Source organism: Loxodonta africana, chromosome 1 (genome assembly GCF_030014295.1).
Source record: "Loxodonta africana isolate mLoxAfr1 chromosome 1, mLoxAfr1.hap2, whole genome shotgun sequence".
Lineage (NCBI taxonomy): Eukaryota > Metazoa > Chordata > Mammalia > Proboscidea > Elephantidae > Loxodonta > Loxodonta africana.
Genome location: NC_087342.1, coordinates 185804853 through 185811746, shown reverse-complemented (window position 1 = coordinate 185811746; position 6894 = coordinate 185804853).

The window sequence follows — 6894 nt, the reverse complement described above, 5'->3', positions numbered from 1 at the left end:
TAACATTTTACAACTAAGTCGAATTTAAAGTAAATTCAGCACTCAAGAATCAGTCAATATAATTCAACATGCTAACTGAGTAAGAAAGAAAATCACATGATTATCTAAACAGTTGTAGAGAAGAGGATTTGCCAAAACTCTCATATCGTACCGAACTATGACTAGAAGGGAAAACCTGCAATGTGATAGAGTGTCTATGAAAAACCTACAGCTAATACCAATTCAATAGTGAAGCACTGAATGCCTTACCGCCAAGGCAGAAAACAGGGCACAGACATTCTTTCCCTAAATTCCACTTAAAAAAAAAATTTAGTAATTCATAAAAATTGTTTATCTTTAGATATTTAATTCCTGGTGACTAAACAGACTCTTTGTTGTATATCTGAGTTGTGGATGAAGATCAGTTTAGTCTTCATATCACCAGTAGGGTGAGCTTAATTGTCTTACATAAAAAGGTCAGTTAAATGCACAATTTTATTTTATTTTCTCCATTACAGAACTAGATATTTGTTCCACATTCTAAAGCATAGACAAATGGCACTGAGTTTATTACTTATTGAAACAGAAGGCCTTGAACTAATCTTGAATAAATTGTAGAACTATTGACAAGAGACCTACATGTATTCTAAAGTCAAGGTTCTCAAAGCAGTATCTCATTTTCACTTTTCTAACTTCTAAGTCCTACACCACAGCACACGTTACATTTATTTTCCTAAACTATTTTACAACGTATAAGATCAATATAATTCCTTCATAAAAGCTACATAATTGTTCAGCATAATACTTATACATTAGTTATGTCTGAAGAATCTTCATTTATATGACATAGCTTTCCTAGTTACAAGGAATTTTAATGGTACTTAATTTTTAGTACTTCTAAATGATGACTGCCTGATTCTGAATAAGTTACATATATATAGAGTGTCCATATCTTCTTTTATTATTTCATTAAACTCACACTTCTTGAGCACAAGATTTCTCCCAGACTAGACATTATCTTTTAAACAAAATAGGCACAACACATGTTCCCAAAGAGCTTATATTCAGAGTGAGAGAGATAAATAAACATGAAAGTGTCACAAACAGGTTATCTAGAAAATAAAACAAGGTTGTATGATGGAGAGTAACAAGAGGACCACATTATAAAATATGGTGAGGTAAAGAGAAGGTCTGTGTGGAAACTCAGGAGTTACCTTTGTCTAGGTTAAGTTTGAAATGTTATTTGCCATCTGAGAGACTATATCAAGTAAGCAACTGAATTCACATGTTTGGAATTCAAGGCCAAGTTCGGCACCGGGGATAAAAATTTAGCAGTAGAAAGCACATGACCAAAAACAAAACAAAACAAACCAGTTGCCATTGAGTTAATTCTGACTCATGGTGACCCTGTGTGTTGCAGACTAGAACTACACTCCTTAGAGCTTTTAAAGCTGTTACCTTTTGGAAGCAGATCACCACACCCTTCTTCTAAGGCATCTCTGGGTGAGTTCAAAACAGCAACCTTTCAGTTAATAGTTGAGTACTTAACCATTTGAGCCACTCAAGGACTGCAAGAAGCCCACCGATGATATTTATTGTATTATACCTGTCCTGGTTATCTAGTGCTGCTTTAACAGAAGTAGCACAAGTGGATGGCTTTAACAAAGAGTATAGGAGGCTAGAAGTCTGAATTCAGGGTGCCAGCTCCAGGGGAAGGCTTTCTCTGTTGGCTCTGGGAAAAGGCCCTTGTCATCAATTTTCCTCTGTCAAGGAGCTTCTCAGTGCAGAAACCCCAGGTCCAAAGGACACACTATTCTCCTGACTCTTGTTTCCTGATAGTGTGAGATTCTCCATGTCTCTCTGCTCACTTCTCTCCTTTATATGTCAAAAGAGATTGACTTAAAACACAACCTAATCTTGTAGATTGTGCTCTGTCTTATTAACATAACTGTCACTAATCCCACTTTATTGACATCATAGAGGTAGGATTTACAACACATGGGAAAACCACATCGTGACAAAATGGTGGACAATCGCACAATACTGGAAATCATGGACTAGCTAAGTTGACAGATAATTTGGAAGGCACTATTCAATCCATAACTATACTTAAATGAAAATGTCAAGGAGAGAATATACAAAGAGAAGATTTTCACACAACTCAAGCTGTAGGGCACCAACACTTTAGAGGTCTAGTGTAGAAAGGAAATCAGGCAAAGAATAAAATAAAGGAGAAAACCAGCAGGGTGGTTCAAATCATATGATACCAAATAGGTTCTGCAAATTCGTCTAGCAAATTTCATGAGCTACAGACAAATATGTAATATTATTAATTTACATATGTAGTAAATAACACTATAAGAAAATGAAAGATTTAACATCTATTCGAAACTGGAGAATAATTTCATTCCTAGGCAATGCAACTCACATGGCTATTTTCCATAAAGCTGGCTTTTTCTTACTCTTCTTCAGAACATTACTTTATCCTAAAAGTTTTTTCTTAGTAGAATATTCTTGGTCTTGACTTTCTTGTTACTCCAGGCCTAGGGGTCAACAAAGTTCTCTCATAACTGTTATGCATATTCAAAATCCTCATGCATATTCAAGTGTTCCAGGTCTTTTTGCTTATACTAAAGAATTTCCAACATGATGAAGATTGGTCTTTCTCTCGTCACCTTCTTTGAATGTCACTTGCTTTAGGTTATGTTTACATAAACCGAACCAATTATAAATTTGCAAAGCGTGTTAGTCACAGGCCAATTATGACAGGTTTATGACTAAAAATATATAACTAAATTTTCCTTTTATAATATGGTACCAGATAAAATAAATTTGATGGGTTTATTTCTGCATTATTATTTGTGAAAGATCTTTAAGATACTTTGCTTTATTCTTTTAGAATACATCTGTTTTCTGCGACATTGTAGTTTTAACTTCAGGTTATAGAATAAGGTTTTTAAGATGAAAGCTAATGCCCTCTTATAGCCCACTAGGGCATCTGAGCCTTCAAATCTGTGTTTTTTCCCTAAAAAGTTTGAGTAATATGCTCCCCAATACAAGCACACCAACCTAGTTTTCTGATACTGCACATATCAGATCTGGTTTTAGGCTACAATATTTGCTCAGAGAAATGTATAATGACCAAATAACTGAGATCAAGTAAGCCCAAGCTTAGGAGATGCAGATGCTTTGTCTGTTTCAATATTTTTTCCACCAAATTCTCATTTTTTAAACAAACTTTAAAACTCTATTGAAAAAATACTTTTATGGAAAAGTGAATGTTGTTTCATGGTTGTCAGTGTGTGTGTGTGTGTGTGTGTGTTAATGTCAACCTCTTGTGTGTTAATTCATTTTTACTTTATGATTTTGAGATATCTATGTTGTAGCATCATGAATAAATTACTGATGTTCTTTTACATAAACATTGTGCACTTGATCAAGATTGTTTTATCCAATTTTATAATTTACTACATTTAATAGATTTGATTCTGAATAGTTTTTAGTAATTTTGAAAGAAATCCCAAATTTGTTTCTTAGGGAAAAATATTTATAATCATTGGGGATATGTAAAGCAGTTTTTGCTTCATCTTTTAAAATAAGTACAAATGAGAATTTCTAAGTATACATAGGTAATAACAAGATGTTAGAAAAATGATGAAAAACCCATGATTTGTAGATAAGCCAATATTGATAAATCAGGCAATACATAGAAGTCAGAGAAAGACGGTATAAAGGGCTTGGCCTGGAGACACGTGCATTAGGATTAAGAGTAAGGTACAGAGTTATTAGCCTTATTACAAAAGATTGGCTAAAGAATATTGCCACTTTAGTCAAGTAACATCATGGGGCAACAAAGTTATGTTACTGTTTGGCTCCACAGGGTTTAATCCCACTAGGAGGTCACAACATTTGGACATCTTCAGGTCTGAAGAATCAAGTGAGTAATCTTTATTAAGGAATACACATTCATATTTTAGTGACAATGATTCCTCAAGTCTCTTATTGATTCATTAAATATTGTTTGGACACCTACAAAGTTTCAAACAGTTTTCTGGATACTGGAGATGTAAATCTTGAAACATAAATAAGAGCCAATCATATGCTCAAACAACTCATAAACTGGTGAAAAAGACAGGTAATTATAATATGATAGAAGCAAGCAAAGTTATTATGGGGACACAGAATAACAAGTCAGAAAAAAAAGATTTAAAAATTTTTCTAAAGAAATGGGCACTTTAAGTGAATTTGGATATAGGTAGTTTAATTCAGAAGAAAAAATTAGAATAGCAGTCCATATTGGAGAAACAGAGGTGTTTGATGAACTAGAAACATTGCTGGAACGTTAGTTACCTTTGATCGATAGTCATGTGAAGAAGTTTCATACATAGGCATGGGGCAGATTATATAGGTCATTGTGTATCAATTTGAGTAAAGTCATGGAGAACCATTGAATTTTTTTAAAATAAGAAAACTGCTAGGACAAGATTTGCATGTTGTGCAGACCACTTACCTAGCATTCTGGAAGGAAGGATTGAACGAGACTGGTCTATAGGCAGGATGATGAGTTTGGAAGCTGTTGCACTAATCCAGTTGTGAATTGAGGAAGAGAAAAACTAAACTAGCGATGGTGAATCAGGAATAAAGGTCAAAGAGAGGCATGCATAGTCAAACTAACAGGTTATTAAAACTAACTGGAAATAGGCTAAAGAGCACGTCAGAGAGAAGTCAATGCTAAGTCATAGATATCTGATACTGGCAAATAGGAGAAAATCGGTGCTTTAAATATGAATTTAAATTTAGTTTTTTCTTTTGTTTGTTTTATTTTGTTTTCAGGAAATTGGATTATAGACAAGTAAATATTCCCAATTAACCTTGGATAAGTTATCTGGATTTAAACAAAAATTTCTACCTTGAGAGTCACTAAGAAAGGGTAGCATAGTAAATTGTATTCTATAGACAGGGAGATGGTAGGAATGCTTGTGAGGCTCATGTTTCTATAACGAAAAACGCAGTTAAGTAGAAATCAAAGACATCCAGTCTTATGGACCTAATCAGGAAAAAGCTATAGAAAAGAGTGATAAAGATGTGGAGATACTACTATTTGGGGCATGGATTTATGCCCTTTCAGATACTAGTTCTCAGTCATGTAAACTGAAAGGGAAACAGTGGAAAAACAACTATTTTTCTGAGGCTAATGGAGTGTGAAAGGAGACTAGGCGATTTTTTTCTCCTTTTATCGCTTCTGAAAAACTCTCTACCCTTCTCTGCCTTGCTTTGTGCTTCATGAAGCTGACCTGTTATGCTGAATTATTTGGGATCGCTATCTTCCTAGATTACAATTGGGTTCAGACAATGCAAGAGATTGGTAAATTAGAGGAAAAAGGGATTGGGGAAATTCTTTTCTTGGTTTTCTCTTTAACAGGCTGTGGTTGAATAGTGGCTGCAATTCTTTACCTGTGGCCACAATTCCTCTTAGACAACTGTCTTCCAAAGTTAAAACTCTTCCCAGATTCTATTTATCATGTCTCTTTCTCCCTTTAACTCTAGGAATAATAAATGATTCTCACTGTTGCTAGCTACTTGGTGCTAATCTTCCTTTGTTGGTTCTCTTAACCCTACCCACACCTTTGTATAAAACCCCTTTCTTACACACTCTTTAATTTTCACTTTGAATAAGTCATCTGTTTTCTTCTGGGATCTGGACACCTGGACTAATAAAGTATTTAGTAATATAAGTGGATTCAGAAAAAAAAAAAAATGACACTAGTTGTCACTGAGTCATTTCTGGTCCAAGGTGAAAAAGTCTTCTAAAATGGAATTCCAGAGTTTGGATGGTCCTTTGTTTGATTAATTCACGGATAGCCTCCTCTTTGGAGAAAAATGAAACAGCAATTCAAGGCAGGCATGTTATCATGATTATTTGTGAACAATAGTGGCATGGAGCACAGCACAGATGGGGAGTAAGGCACTGGGAAATCAAGGTATTGTAGTACTTAGAAATATGACATAAATGATTGACTAAAAAGATGGTTGGGTGGTCTGGCAGCCCTTGCTTCTCTAAAGAGCATACACAAGTAAGGTACAAATTTAAAGCCTTAAATTAACAAATCAAACAAACTAAAAAGTAGAAGTCTTTTTGACAATTTTAGATTAATTCCTTATTTTATGTAGCTGAAGGACAGATGTAGCTGAGGATTAAGTCTTGAACATGCATGAATTCAATCTTTGGACAGTTAAAGCATCAAATAAACACACAGCTCTACTAGATATGCTAAAGGAGAGGCAATGAAAGGGAAAGATCAGGATCTATTTCCATAAGATGAAACTTTTTAATAGATGGATTAATTTGATAGCTTTGAAACCACACATACCTCAGAAACTTTCTGAGAATAGAATCATCTCCCCATTCTTACCCCATAAACACCTGAGGAAACTCTTATGCTTTGGATTGTGTTCCCCCAAATATGTATTGTACGTCCTAACCCCTATATACATGTGGATACAATTTCATCTGAGAATAAGATTTTCTTTCTTGTGTTAATGAAAATGTATTAGTGTAGGCTGTGTCTTAACCAATTGGTTTTGAGATATTAAAAGGAGCAGTTTAGGCATTGAAAGCAAGCAAGGACAAACTGGAGAAGATTGATGCCACATGGAGATTGCCAAGGAACCAGGGAACAGAAGCTGAAAAGAGGCAGGGATCTTCTCCCATAGCCGATAATGAGAGAAAGACTTTCCCTAGAGCCGGTGCCCCAAATTTAGACTTCTAGTTTCCTAATTGTGAGAAAATAAATTTCTGTTCACTAAAGCCACAAATTTTTGGCCTTTCTGTGATAGCAGCACTAAGAAACTAAAACAAGAACCATCGTCTCAGGCATAAAGAGCCTTAAGCACTTCACCTGGTTCATTTCCTGA